Source organism: Xiphophorus hellerii, chromosome 24 (genome assembly GCF_003331165.1).
Source record: "Xiphophorus hellerii strain 12219 chromosome 24, Xiphophorus_hellerii-4.1, whole genome shotgun sequence".
NCBI classification, from domain to species: domain Eukaryota; kingdom Metazoa; phylum Chordata; class Actinopteri; order Cyprinodontiformes; family Poeciliidae; genus Xiphophorus; species Xiphophorus hellerii.
This window is the reverse complement of record NC_045695.1, coordinates 16,095,674-16,111,489: the sequence shown is the minus strand read 5'-3', so window position 1 is coordinate 16,111,489 and position 15,816 is coordinate 16,095,674.

Genomic DNA, 15,816 nt, shown 5'->3' with positions numbered 1-15,816 from the left:
TAGTCAGTAAAATCATTCCAGGTTCTGATCAAAGTGTTGAAGTCATTGATTATTGATTTGTTCCTGTCAGATTCCAGGAATTCACTTTTCTAGACTGGGTTGAATGACCTTTGACCTGCTACACATGAGGGGGATTTCTACACACTGGGGGTCCGAATGCTGTCCTGTTCTGACCTCAGATCAGCAGGTCCAACTCAGTTACACAGAGGGACTAAATTAAACTCTGGATCCAAGTCCAGGAACAAACTCAGAAAATATTTATTAGAACAGAAGAAATTAATTTGATTTATGATCAATTATATATAATTATTCACAGAAATATCAATAATTATAGAATTAAAATACATCAATGTCTCCAGTCTGCAGCCTTCAGTCTGTAGAAAACCACAGAGCTTCTTCACTCCAGAACCTTCCAGGTTGGTTCTGTACAGGTCCAGTTCTGTCAGATGGGTCGGGTTGGACTTCAGAGCTGAGAACAGAGAAGTCCAGCTGGTCTCTGACAACCTGCAGTAGATCCAACTGAATAAAGAATAAAAGATGTGAGCTGAAGCCAACAGGATGCAGGTTAAAACTGAAATATGAACAAATAAATAATAAAAATGTAGAAAATTAATTTCCCTGAATGTAAAAGAAACACGACGAACTGATTCTAACATCTGATCCAGTCAAACTGGTTTAAAGAGTCCAAACCAGCAGAACCAGAACATTTGATCCAAAAAGAAACTCAAAGTTTTTCTAAAAGTTTCTCAGGATCTTAAACTCAGTCGATGTTTTTCTCTCTCCATGTTTCCTTCCAGGCTCTGTATTAGCCGACTGCTCTGTACCATCATTTATCTACTGAGATATTTTATGTCTCCAGTTTTTGGTCATTAATCTATTAATGATGTTTTCTTGCTGGTTGTATTTTAACTGCAGCTCATTGCTAAGTATAACAGATGTAAACGGGTTTATTTCAATCCGTCTAATTCAGCGTTTTACAATATCCATTACAGCTCACATTCTGAAAGTTGATCATTTTCTCATTTTGTGCTGATTCAGTTACTGAACTATCAACTAGAAAATATTTAGTCTTTTCTCTGTCAGATTGATGAGGGTCATTTAGTTCAAGTTCTGAATCCTTCATCAGAGACGGCTGCAGAAATGGGAACATTATCATAAAGGAAAAACCAGATTGTGAAGATGAATCATTTTAAATCTGTTTTCCAGGTAAACCACATGAGAATGATTTCAGTGAACTGCTGAAGCTTGTTGCATACAAAGCATTACAAAGGTAAGACCTCACTTCCTGTCCTACAAAATAAGAGCTGAATCAAGATGTTTGAACAAAATGACTTTAACACCATAACCTTCACAAAGTCAGTATTTACTGCAGGACTGTTAATTAATTATCTTTCTATTATTTATGTCTCCTTAATGTCCAGGAACTCTGCCAGAAGACTGTGGTCATCCTGATAGAGTCTGACTGTCAACTAATAGCAGAAGATTTAAAACTAAGTGTGAAATATGTGGATCTTCAATAAAGGGAGATTTCATTCTCTCTCTTTTTGCACCTTGACCTTTGACCTGCTTCACATGAGGGGGATTTCTACACACTGGGGGTCCGAATGCTGTCCTGTTCTGACCTCAGATCAGCAGGTCCAACTCAGTTACACAGAGGGACTAAATTAAACTCTGGATCCAAGTCCAGGAACAAACTCAGAAAATATTTATTAGAACAGAAGAAATTAATTTGATTTATGATCAATTATATATAATTATTCACAGAAATAACAATAATTATATCATTAAAATACCTCAATGTCTCCAGTCTGCAGCCTTCAGTCTGTAGAAAACCACAGAGCTCCTTCACTCCAGAACCTTCCAGGTTGGTTCTGATCAGGCCCAGTCCTGTCAGATGGGTCGGGTTGGACTTCAGAGCTGAGAACAGAGAAGTCCAGCTGGTCTCTGACAACCTGCAGCCACTCAATCTGAATAAAGAATAAAAGATGTGAGCTGAAGCCAACAGGATGCAGGTTAAAACTGAAATATGAACAAATAAATAATAAAAATGTAGAAAATTAATTTCCCTGAATGTAAAAGAAACATGATGAACTGATTCTAACATCTGATCCAGTCAAACTGCTTTAAAGAGTCTAAACCAGCAGAACCAGAACATTTGATCAATAAAGAAACTCAAAGTTTTCTACCAGCCTGGATGAGGTGAAGATATTTCTGCTGCTTCCTGATAATCAGATTTTTGTTCATCAAAAACATTTTAAAATCAGAAAAACTGAAAAACAAAGTTCAATAATCTCAAAGTCTGAAATAAGAAAATAATTTATTTATAAGGTCAAATGTTTTAGAGATTTTATTCTGACATTTAAACAGATTGTTTTAAAAGAAAATATATTAAATTAACTTATTAATTAAGCTAATGATTGAAGAATCAATGAATGATTTTAGAATAGAATTAATAGAATAGAATTCAACTTTATTGTCATTGCACTGTCATAAGTACAAGCGACGAGATGTAGTTTGCATCTATCCAGAAGTGCTCTACGAGATATAAATATTTATTTACAGATGTACAAGACTATGTATGTATGGATTATAAGGGGTTATAACAAAGAGATATAGATATTGTGTATAAATATAAATATGGGAGCTATGTGCACAGATTATACAGAATATATAAGAATGTTAGGGAATGGATTATAGATAAATAATGGCAGATAAAATTTACAGGTTGTATGTGTGTGTGAAGAAAACAGTCCGTGATGTGTGTGTGTGTGAGGATAGTCCATGTGTTATTGTTGTATGAGAGGATAGGGGAGTACAGTCCTTATAGTTTATGTTTCATGTCAGGAGGCGTTCAAAATTGGGTATTGGGTAAATAAAGAAAACAAACCTCAGTTTCTTCACTTTACTGACTGAACTCTCCAGGATCTCAAGCAGAGGCTTCAGATCAGAGTCTCCACCTCCCAGTGTTCCCAGTATGATGTCACTTATTTCCAGTTCAGTCAGATCTGGGTTGGACTTCAGAGCCGAGGCCAAAACTTCACATTCAGCCTTTTGGAGCGAACAGCCACCAAGTCTGTGATTAGAGAAGAAATAAATTCAGTTCTAATGAAATCAATCTGGATCATAAACAGACTAAAATATGATAACAGTGATGTCATCATCTGATCAACATCTGATCTTCAATTTACTGAGTTTGACCCCACAGAGAATCTGTGCAGGTCCTGGTTAAAGTCCAGGTTCTGGTTCTGGTTCTGGTCCAGGCTTCATGTCCTCAGACCTTCAGCTGCAGTCAGATGTTGAAGATCTTCTATCATCTGTGAAGGAAAGTTCAGTTTTCTCTGCAGCATCTGATGGAGCTGCAGCATCAGAGCCTCAAAGGAGCTGAAGCAGCTGATGAAGAGGCTGACTGAGCTGATGAAGGAAACTACTGGAGATGATGGAGAGGAGGAGGAACTGCTCACAGCTCGGACTTGGACTAGACCGTTTGGCTCCGTGAGATCTTCCACCAAGCAGGAAGTGAGTTAGAAATGAAGTGAGCAGAGCAGGAAGTCCCGCCTGCTGTGGACCTCTGGCATCTCTGGGTTTGTTTAGCCAATATCTGCTGCAGCATCTAGAATCATCATCATCATTAATAATAGTAGTATATTCTATAGAACCATAGTTCCCAGCAGCAGGTTATTAAATGCTGCCACAGAGGAACTGGGAGCAGACCAGTATCTTGCCTCTGCAGGAATCATCAGCCTGGGATCTGATCTCCTCAGAGATCTACCTGCTGTTAAATGCTGATTACCTGTCTCGCTAAAAAAACCAGCTGTTCTCTGACGCTGCGTTTTCCATATATGGGCAAGAGGAAGAGTGCGCAGCACATCACTTCCGGGACAAGATGCCCAGGCTACATTAGACCATCGGTCCCCAACCTTTTTAGTAGCGCGGACCGGTCAGGCCTTCGCAATTTTGCTGCAGACCGGGTGAGCGGGGGTCGTAAGTATCGAGCCCGGTGCGCCGCGGTACTCCGGTGTTGTTTTGTTACTCATTCTGCTGCAAGTTGGCTCAATTTTGACGCGCAAGACATAACCGGTAAAATCCGGTTTAGGATTTTCAAATAAAAGATCCAGAAGTAGTTCATTATTTCTTGCGCGGCCCGGTACCAATTGGTCCGCGGACTGGTACCGGTCCGCGGACTGGTGGTTGGGGACCACTGCATTTGGCCATCGTCTCCGCCTGCTAGCTACCATCGTCTTTGCCTGCTAGCTACCATCGTCTTTGCCTGCTGGCTACCATTGTCTTTGCCTGCTAGCTACCATCGTCTTTGCCTGCTAGCTACCATCGTCTCTGCTTGCTAGCTACCAACCTCTCTGACTGCTAGCTACCATCGTCTTTGCCTGCTAGCTACCATTGTCTCCGCCTGCTAGCTACCATGGTCTCCGCCTGCTAACTACCATGGTCTCCGCCTGCTAGCTACCATCGTCTCCGCCTGCTAGCTACCATGGTCTCCGCCTGCTAGCTACCATCGTCTCTGCCTGCTAGCTACCATGGTCTCTGCCTGCTAGCTACCATCTTCTCTGCCTGCCATCTATGTAAAGAACAACTTCTATGTCACACTTCTATCTGCTGTATCTATTCCAAAACAATCTGAGTTTCTAGCCTTGAACCTTGAATTCACTAAGGCTCACCATATCACAGTTATAGGATGTTATCGACATTCTGCTGTCTGTGATGCTCTCACTAATCTGAACAAATATCTAGCTGATCTAAATAATACTGAATTCGTTTTGTTAGGAGATTTAAATCTAGACTGGTTGACATCATCTTCAGATAGCTTAAAGACTATCTGTGATTCTTTAAATATCACCCAGTTAATTAATTACCCCACCTGACCTAATAACAAATGTCCTCTAAAATCATCACTCCTTGATTTAATTATGACAAACGCTCCGCATAAAAACACAGGGATAGGAGTTTTTACAAACAACTTTAGTGATCATTGTGCTATAGGTGTAACCTGGTTGTACTTCTCTTTTGTTATAACAGTGGTTCTTAAGGCTGGAGTCCCTGGAAACTGTGGTGGAGAGGAGGACACTGAAGAAGGTTCTGTCTATTATGGACAATAAACAGCACCCTCTCCACCACATAGTGGACAGACAGCGGAGCACCTTCTCACATAGGCTGCTCCAGCTCCGCTGTCGTAGGGACAGATACAGGAAATCCTTCCTGCCACAGGCCATCTCACTGTACAATAAAAGCTAAATCATGGTTCTGCACTAATCAGTCCTATTTTGCACAACTGCACTGTGGCACACTTGCTGTACATATATTTACATATACATATCTGCATTTTTTGAATTTTTGCAAGGACTGCTCTAAGCTGCTTTTATATTAACAGCCTTTTATATTTTACAATTTATAGCATTTTATATTTTATTTTTTATTTTATCTACAACTACTACTCAGTGGTAGTTGTTATTGTGTCTTGTCTCTATGCTGTAACTGCGAAGTAATTTCCCTGCTGGGATGAATAAAGTACTTCTATTCTATTAACCTTTTTTGAGGTACCTAACCCATCAGTTTCATATGCGCATTCACCGAACCCTTCTTTAGTGATAAATAAAATAATTTATTTTTTTTCCAAATTCAAGACATAGGTATGAACTCACAGCAAGTTACAGTGTTACTTTATTCTGGCCCCCAAAAATATTCTGGCCCCATAAAAGAATTTCAGCCCCCCAAATATTTTTTTTTACTATTTTGCTAATTTAAAAATAAATTTGGATTTTTTCAAAGAATGACAAATTTTTTAATAACTTATTTTTATTTTATTTTAAATTTAGTTTGTTTTTTGTCATTTTGAATCCACAAAATACTTTTTGGGGCCAGAATAAAGTTTTGCACAAATTACATACCAGCAAATCAGTGAGACTTCTGCTGTTGTCTTTGAGAGACCAGTTCAGAGAGGCGTGGCTTCACCTTGGCAAGTGCATCTTCAGAGCAAAGTCTGTTCATTTTCTTCTTTTTTTGCTCGACATATTTAGTATAGATTAAAATATTAAGAAAGAAACCACGCGACGTACAACTACGACAGCTGCTAATACTGCGCGCACTAAATTCCCCGCAGCACTGATTGGCCGAGCAATGTAACATGATCCTCTGCAGCAAGTGATGGCCAAGAGGGGCGCGTCATCACGACTTTACACAAGTGTGTCTTTACCTCCGCGGCAGAGGCTCCGCCGAACCCCTGAGACCGACTCATCAAACCCCTGGGGTTCGATCGAACCCAGGTTAAGAACCACTGTGTTATAATTATGTAGCCCCTGGTTAAAAACCATGCACTTAAAGGCCTTTAATATTTACAAAATATTTAGAAGGTTGGTTTTATGTGAAAAAAAAGAAAAAAGGGGAGGATAAGTGAGAAACGGTGTATTATTGTTTTTGTAAATTTTTAATCCTAGTGATTATATACATGAGGGAAGAGGTTACTGTTGTGAGTAATGTGAGAAATAATGGAAAAAACAGGAAGCCAAAACATTTCTGGAGGTGACTGATGTATTTACATAAGTGTATTCTTGTTTGATCAATTATCTCATTTGTTTAAAGACTGTATTAAATTTCCTATCTATGAAAGTATTTTAAGTTAATGAGGGACAAGTGAACTCAACAGAGAAACAACGGGACAGTGGGCTGATGGGAAGAAGAAGGTAGAAGAACGCGGGAGAGAGAAGAAGGAGGAAGCTAATGGAGACCGCTGCTAATGTTTGCAGAGGTTGAGGTGGGAGAAGGAACTGGAGTTTTTGGGCGTGTTCTGCACAAGTATCCCTGCACACGGTGTGTGGGATATCTGTGCAAGTATTCTGTAGTAAAAAGCTCAGAGGAGAACTGCGGCTGATCCGAGGAGAACTGCGGCTGATCCAAGGAGAACTGCGGCAGATCCGAGGTGGGAGAGGAACATGTCTACATGGCGACACTGATTTCAGCGCGACGGAGGAGTAGTCCTGCAACTCGTGTGGGGGAGTTTCAAAAGAAATTGGACTCACGAAGCATCCTTGACGGAGAGGACGTCGGCTGAGGGTTAGATTTGCGTTCTGCCATGCTAATGGCTGAGAAAAGCAGCAGTGCAGAGCAGAAGCATCAATGTGACCAGTACAACAAGAGAGCCAAGGGTCACCCTCTGTCAGTTGGAGATCAGGTCCTGGTGGCGAACAGGGAGCCAGAGGAAAGCAGAAGCTTTCTGATAAATGGGAGCCTGTAATGAACACGGTGGTTGCATCCAAACTGGCTCTCCATATTTATCGTTTAAGAGACCGTCATAAGAGCGCGTCGTGCATCACAACCTCCTTCTTGATGTGAACTTTTTACCTGTGGGGAGGACCTTGGATGGAAATGTGAACCGCCATATTGTGGTTAGAGTCCCCCTGGTTCCTGATTCACATGGAACAGGAAGTTCTAGAGAGGCTCCTAGTGCTGTTCCTGCTGAGCCTTCCCTACGTGACTCCCTGTCCCGCAGTGATGGGGATGACCGTTCTGCTTCCTGGGTTCAGGTTGTGTCTTCGGCTCCATCAGTTGGACATAGTGACCTGCCTCATGACTCTGAGAACTCCTCTATGGAAACTGGAGTACTGGTGACTGCTGGTTCCTTACCTCATCTTCCTGATGCTGCTGGCTCTGTTCATCCTCCAGACAGTGAGGGAGGGGATGCTGTTCGCCGCCTAACTTCACGCTTTTGGAGGATTATTAAACCAGTTTATCGCCTGATAGAGTCCATGGCCGTCATTGAGGCGCTTTATGATAAAGATAATGTTCAGCCTGTTATTGATGTGTTAGTTTCCAAAGTCTCGTATGATTCCTGCCATTGGCTAGGATTGTCCTTTTCTTGGTTTACATGAGCTTCAGTACCATCTATATGTTTACTCTGTAACGGGTGTAAAAGGCAGATCTTGTTGTCCATGGGACACTGTGAGACTTCGCTAGGAGTCGAGCGATCTCTAGTCTCCTGACTCTATTGTAGGATAGCTGTTTTGCTGATGTTACATTGTTGCAAAAAAAAAAAAAGTTTTGTCCTGGTGTTGAGTTGTTGTTTTTTTTTACACTGTTTTCTTCATTTTGTGTAATTCTAGGGAGGTGAGTGTAACCTGGTTGTATTTCTCTTTTGTTATAATTACACAAAATGTATTTGTTTTGGTTATTTGTATTGTTCCCTACCTGACTGAAAATCTCTCATCGTTTTAACCGTGTTACTTTAAGAGCGGAAGCTCCTCCTTTTTATTTCTTCTTCTGTGGTATTGTCTTTAAATTGTGTGTCCCTTAGACCCTCCCCTTTTGTCATGTTGTCCTGCAGGAGAGGTGTGTGCTGCTTGTTTCATCTAAATCATCCAGTTTATTTATAGATTTATTAAGTTAATCTTTGTTACATACTTCTGTTTTGTGTCGGACTTGGAGCGGGCAGCTTATAACACGATTGTTTTCTGTTTGTTGTTCTCGTCAGAATAAATTGAGAAATCACTTTTTAAAGACAAACCGTGTCACGGCCTGATCACTTAAAACCAGCACAACGCAGAATGGATCCAGTTACATAGCTACAGTTAGAAATCTCAAGTTACCAAAACCTAAGTATCGCGACCAAAAGAGATTTAAAACACCAAATGAACAAGCTTTTGTTCATGACTTGTTACATTTTAACTGGAATAGGGTTTCTCTCCTTGATAACGTAGATCTTGCTTGGCAGTATTTTCATAAAGAGTTTTTAAGACTAATAAATAAACATGCTCCTAAACGTAAAATTAGGGTGGAGGGGAGAAATAATCCTTGGTTTTCCTCAGAGATTGGGGTTCTGCTTAAACAAAGAGATGCAGCTTGAGCAAGAACAATCAATACTGAGGAGAGCTGGCTTTGTTTTAGGAAACTGAGGAATAAATGCGCCTCATTAATTAAGATAAGATTTATTGTCATTGTCATCAACAGATTACAACAAGACTGAGATTTGCTCGACTCGAGTTAAGATGCAGTTCATGTGTATATACATAATATACAAAGATAAAGAAATAAATAGTACAAAATGAGAAATAAATAGACATCAGAAGATGGTTGCAGCGCCTGGAGGTGTCACAACAGAATTTACATTTTTAACAAAGTGGTGTCAAGAGCAGAAGTTCTTATGCCTTTGAATTTAGTGCCATGATTGCCATCGGGTAAAAACTGTTTTTTAGGCGATTTGTCCTGGTTTTTATTGCTCTGTATCTCTTGCCTGATGGCAGCAGCTGGAAGAGACCATGGCCAGGGTGTGAAGAGTCATTTAAAATGTCCAAAACTTTCTTGTGGAGCCTAGAAGTGTAAATCTGTTCCATAGTGGGGAGGGGGCAGCCTGTGGTTCTCTCTGCTGCCCTAACAACCCTCTGGAGCGCCTTCTTGTCCGCAGATGTGCTGCTGCCGTACCAGACACACAGACCGTACGTGAGCACACTCTCTATGGAGCAGTGATAGAAGGCCTGCAGCAGGTCTGAGGGGAGACGGTTCTTCTTGAGTATTCTCAGAAAGTACAGTCTCTGCTGTGCCTTCTTCAACAGCTCCTTGGTGTTGGTGCTCCAGGTTAGCTTGTCCTCCAACTCCATGCCCAGAAACCTGAACACTGGGACCCTCTCCACACAGGTCCCACTGATGGTGAGAGGCTGGATGTCCGTTTTGTTCTTCCTGAAGTCGATCACCAGCTCCTTTGTTTTGGAGGTGTTGAGGAGCAGGTTATTGACTTTGCACCACTCTGACAACTGCTTCACCTCATCCCTGTCCTCCAGCTCCCCCTTCCCGCCTGAGATGAGACCAACAACAGTCGTGTCATCTGCAAACTTTATGATCTTGTTGCTGAGGTGGTTGGAGACACAGTCATGAGTGTAGAGGGTGTAGAGAAGTCGGTTGAGCACCCAACCCTGTGGCGATCCGGTGTTCAGGCTCAGAGCAGTGGAGGTGTGGGGGCCCAGTCTGACCCTCTGGGAGCGACCTGTTAGGAAGTCCAGGATCCAACTGCAGGTGGCTGATGGGAGCCCAAGGTTTGCTAGCTTGGACACCAAACGTTGGGGAAGTATAGTATTAAATGCTGAGCTGAAGTCCACGAAGAGCATTCTGACGAAGCTCCCCTGCTTCTCTAAGTGGGTCAGGGCAGCATGAAGTGCAGTGGATACAGCGTCCTCTGTGGACCTCTTTGCTTTGTAGGTGAATTGGAGAGGGTCCAGCTCAGCAGGCAGGCCAGCGAGAATGTGACTCTGCACCAGTCTCTCGAAGCACTTCATGATGATCGGTGTGAGTGCCACTGGACGGTAGTCGTTCAGGGTGTTGATGTTGGTTCTTTTCGGCAGGGGGACAATGGTAGAGGACTTTAGGCAGGGAGGGACAGTGGCTTGAGACAGGGACTGGTTAAAAATCTTTGTGAAGATTCCAGCCAGTTGGTCTGCACAGTCTTTAAGCACCCGTCCCGACACACCGTCGGGTCCCGCAGCCTTCCTTGGGTTCACCTTCCTCATCACCTGCCTCACCTCACACTCCTCTACTGTGAGAGCAGAGCTGCTGTGGACAGGCAGCTGTGATGGAGCTGTGGTAGGTGTCGCCTCAAAGCGGGCAAAGAAGATATTCATCTCCTCTGCCAGGGAAGTGGTTCCCTCCGTGCATGGCTGGTTGCTGGATCTGTAGCTTGTGATATGCTGAACACCCTGCCACACCTGCCTGGTGTTGTTGCTCCTGAGCTGCTTCTCTATTCTCCCTCTGTATGATGCCTTAGCTTGGCAGATGCCTCTTCTCAGGTTGGCTCTGGCAGAACTGTAGAGTGCTTTGTCCCCAGACCTGAAAGCAGCGTTCCTGGCTTTCAAGAGGCCCCGGACCTCCTTAGTCATCCAGGGTTTCCTATTCGGATAGATCCTCATGAGTCTGTTCCTGGTGACATTGTCCGTGCAGAACCTGATGTAGTCCAAGACTGCTGAGGTGTAGTTCTCCAGGTCCTGATGTGCAAAAACCTCCCAGTCAGTTCTCTGGAAGCAGTCCTGTAGTTGGTGAGAGGCATCCTCAGGCCAGATGGTGTCAGTCCGGGTTGTACTGGGGACACGTTTCCGCAGGGGAGTGTAAGCAGGGATCAGTAGCAGGGACACGTGATCAGACTGGCCAAGGTGTGCTAAGGGTTTAGCCCTGTATGCTTGTCTGATGTTTGTGTCCAGCTTGTCCAGAGTTTTATCACCCCTGGTTGTACACTTTACGTGTTGATGGAATTTGGGGAGGACTGATTTCAGATCGGCATGATTAAAGTCCCAAGAGACGATGTGAACAGCCTCGGGGTTCTGGTTCTGGTTGTTGCTGATAGTATCATGCAGGAGTCCCACGGCCGAGCTAGCGTTAGCATCCGGTGCTATGTAAACCGCAGTGAGTAGAATGGCGTTAAACTCACGTGGGAGGTATCGGGGTCTGCATTTAATTGTGATGAACTCCACGCCTGGAGAACAGTGGCTAACAACTACTGTGGAGTTTGTACACCAGCTGTTATTTACATAAACACATAGTCCACCTCCTCTTTTCTTACCGGAGCTCGCTGATTGGTCCTGTCGGTGTGCTGTGTAGCCTGCTAGCTCGATCTCCGGGTCCGGTGTGGTTGGATTTAACCACGTCTCCGTGATCAACAGAATGCAGCATTCCCGGATGAGGTTGTCAGTTGCAATCCACAGCTTCCATTCGTCCAGTTTGTTAGCGAGAGACCTCACGTTGGAGAGAAAAATGCTTGGTAGCGGTGGTTTGTGTGGCTGTTTCCTGAGCCTCGCTTACATGCCGCTGCGACGCCCCCTCTTTTGTTTACGATCTCTGCGCCGTCGCCCTGTCGTAGATACTGGGATTGTAATCCAGGGAGAGCCCGGAGTCCGTGCAATATCGACCGGAATGTTGTTGTGGACACGGAAAAGCTCCTGTGACAGACTTCCCCCGATTGCTTGACCAATGGCCAGTAAATTTTGTCGGTTGTAGGTGTTTTTAACCGCGCAAAGTGGAAAAGACAAACTTCGACTCGGTGAGCACAAAGCCGCTGCGTCTACGCGCGCCGCCATTTTGGAAAAAAAATAAATAAAGCAAAGTCAGATTATTACCTTGCTGAGATGACAAAAAATTTAATGATCCAAAGAAATTTAGTAAAACAGTGAATCAGCTGCTGAGCCACTGAGGGACTTTCCAAGGTTTGTTTGGATAAAAGTAAAATGGTTTCTGATAAATTAGCAGTTTTAAATTATCTTAATGAGCTTTTTATCTCTGTAGGCTCTCTATTTAATGATTTAAATTCATTCGGCCAAATGTAAATACTGATGAGCTGTTTTTGAATAATGATTGTAATTCCACCACTTTTAACTTTTTCCCTATTTGTACAGCTGAGATTATTAGAGAATTAAAAACAGACAGCAGAAAATCAGCAGGGCCAGAAAACCTGGATCCTTTTTATCTAAAGTTGGCTGCAGAGTTTATAGCAGAGCCATTGTCTCATATTTTAATCTAATCTCTAACAAAATCCCTAGTGTCTGGAAATCAACATTTGTTTTGCCTCTATTTAAAGGTGGGGAATCGTCACAGGTAAACAATTACAGACCAATTTATAAACTATGAATCCTAGAAAAAATCTTTTAAAAATTAGTTTCAGATCAATTGAAGGTTTTTTCAGATTCAAATTGTGTTTAACAAAATGTACAGTCTGGTTTTATAAAGAAACATGGTGCTGTTAGAAGAAGAAGAATTACTTTATTCATCCCAGCAGGGAAATTATTTCGCAGTTATACACAGATTAACACACACGACGTGAGCTGCGTCTGCAGGCAGCCAGCTGAGCCGGCGCCATTTTTGAAGGCATGCGGCAGGTCGTCGGGACCAGGAGTCGAACCCGTGACGTCCGCGGGTCTAAGGCCTCCAAATGTGGGGCGTGCTAACCCCCTGCGCCACCACAGCACGCCCCACTTACTGCCACTTTAAAGGTTTTTAATGATCTTATCCAGGCTCTTGACAATAAAAACATTGTTTTGCTTTATTTATTTATTGATCTATCAAAGGCATTTGACAGTAAATCAGGCTTTTAATTGAGATTCTACACAGGATTGGCTCTAGCATCAAGCCACCATGTTGGTATCTGATTATCTGTCAAACAGAACCCAGAGAGTTCAACTGGCTTCACTTCTTCTATCCTTACTATTATAAATGGTGTACCACAGGGCTCAGTTCTGGGTCCACTTTTATTCTCTATCTACACTGCTCAAAAAAATAAAGGAAACACTTAAACAACACAATATAACTCCAAGTAAATCAAACTTCTGTGAAATCAAACTGTCCACTTAGGAAGCAACACTGATTGACAATCAATTTCACCTGCTGTTGTGCAAATGGAATAGACCAGTGGTTCTCAAATGGGGGTACGCGTACCCCTGGGGGTACGTGGAGGTACTGCAGGGGGTACATGAAGCTTTTCAAAATATCTTTAAAAAATCAGTAGGCTCCTCATAATAAGTCTTGGGAAAAATTCTTTTTTGTTTAACCATGCAATGTTTGCAATATGGATGTATTTGTCAGGTTCACTGATATAAGTTGTTTGGCTTTAATAAATCAGACAGTGATTTTACAGCACTGTACCTCTTTTTTATTCCAAAAATGTTTTGCCCGTGTCAGGGGGTACTTGACTAAAAATATATTTTTAAGGGGGTACAGCACTGAAAAAAAGTTTGAGAACCACTGGAATAGACAACAGGTGGAAATTATTGGCAATTAGCAAGACACACTCAATAAAGGAGTGGTTCTGCAGTTGGGACCACAGACCACTTCTCAGTACCTATGCTGTCTGGCTGATGTTTTGGTCAGTTTTGAATGTTTGTGGTGCTTTCACACTCGTGGTAGCATGAGACGGACTCCACAACCCACACAAGTGGCTCAGGTAGTGCAGCTCATCCAGGATGGCACATCAATGCGAGCTGTGGCAAGAAGGTTTGCTGTGTCTTTCAGCGTAGTGTCCAGAGGCTGGAGGCGCTACCAGGAGACAGGCCAGTACACCAGGAGACGTGGAGGAGGCCGTAGGAGGGCAACAACCCAGCAGCAGGACCGCTACCTCCGCCTTTGTGCAAGAAGGAACAGGAGGAGCACTGCCAGAGCCCTGCAAAATGACCTCCAGCAGGCCACAAATGTGCATGTGTCTGCACAAACGGTTAGAAACCGACTCCATGAGGATGGTATGAGGGCCCGACGTCCACAGATGGGGGTTGTGCTCACAGCCCAACACCGTGCAGGACGCTTGGCATTTGCCGGAGAACACCAGGATTGGCAAATTCGCCACTGGCGCCTTGTGCTCTACACAGATGAAAGCAGGTTCACACTGAGCACATGTGACAGACGTAACAGAGTCTGGAGACGCCGTGGAGAGCGGTCTGCTGCCTGCAACATCCTTCAGCATGACCGGTTTGGCAGTGGGTCAGTAATGGTGTGGGGTGGCATTTCTTTAGAGGGCAGCACAGCCCTCCATGTGCTCGCCAGAGGTAGCCTGACTGCCATTAGGTACCGAGATGAGATCCTCAGACCCCTTGTGAGACCATATGCTGGTGCGGTTGGTCCTGGGTTCCTCCTAATGCAGGACAATGCTAGACCTCATGTGGCTGGAGTGTGTCAGCAGTTCCTGCAAGATGAAGGCATTGAAGCTATGGACTGGCCAGCCCGTTCCCCAGACCTGAATCCGATTGAGCACATCTGGGACATCATGTCTCGCTCCATCCACCAACGTCACGTTGCACTACAGACTGTCCAGGAGTTGGCGGATGCTTTAGTCCAGATCTGGGAGGAGATCCCTCAGGAGACCATCCGCCACCTCATCAGGAGCATGCCCAGGCGTTGTAGGGAGGTCATACAGGCACGTGGAGGCCACACACAATACTGAGTCTCATTTTGACTTGTTTTAAGGACATTACATTAAAGTTGGATCAGCGTGTAGTGTTATTTCATTTTAATTTTGTGTGTGGCTCCAAATCCAGGCCTCCATTGGTTAATAAATTTGATTTCCATTGATGATTTTTGTGTGATTTTGTTGTCAGCACATTCAACTTTGTACAGAACAAAGTATTCAATGAGAATATTTCTTTCATTCAGATCTAGGATGTGTTATTTGAGTGTTCCCTTTATTTTTTTGAGCAGTGTATATAAATAACTTATGTGACAATGTTAGTAACTTACTGCTATTATTCATCACTTTCACAGACAACACAATATTTACAGTCTGCTGTCAATGTTGTTCAAACCTGCTTACAAACTTTAAAGTTGGTTTTGAATGTTTATAAGACAAAAGCAAAAGTTTTTTTTCACACTCTAGAAAACTACCAGAAATCCCTCTATTGCTGACCACTGCTGCTGGAGCACAAACTGAGTTTGTCTGTAATTATAAATATCTTGGTTTTATTCCAGATAAAGAGCTTTCTTTTAAAAATCACAAGTTTGTTATGAACATTGAAAATAAAGATTGGGTTTTATTACCAAAATGGATCTTGTTTCTCTCAAAGCTAGAAGTAAATTGGTAGCAGCAACTTTCTTGCCTCTCCTGGGTTATGGAGAAGTTTTATATATAAATGCTTCAACCTTAAATCACTGAATATTGTGTATCATTGAGCTTTAAGGTTTCTTTTTTTTTTTTTTGTTTATTTGTTTATCAGGAGAACATACATACATTGATATTACATACATTTTGCAAAGCTTACATGACTTCTCCTATTTTTTTTTTTTTTTTTTTAACACACAACGAACATAAATCCCCGTACTGACATAACAAAAACGAGACCAAATAAGTAAAATTACATA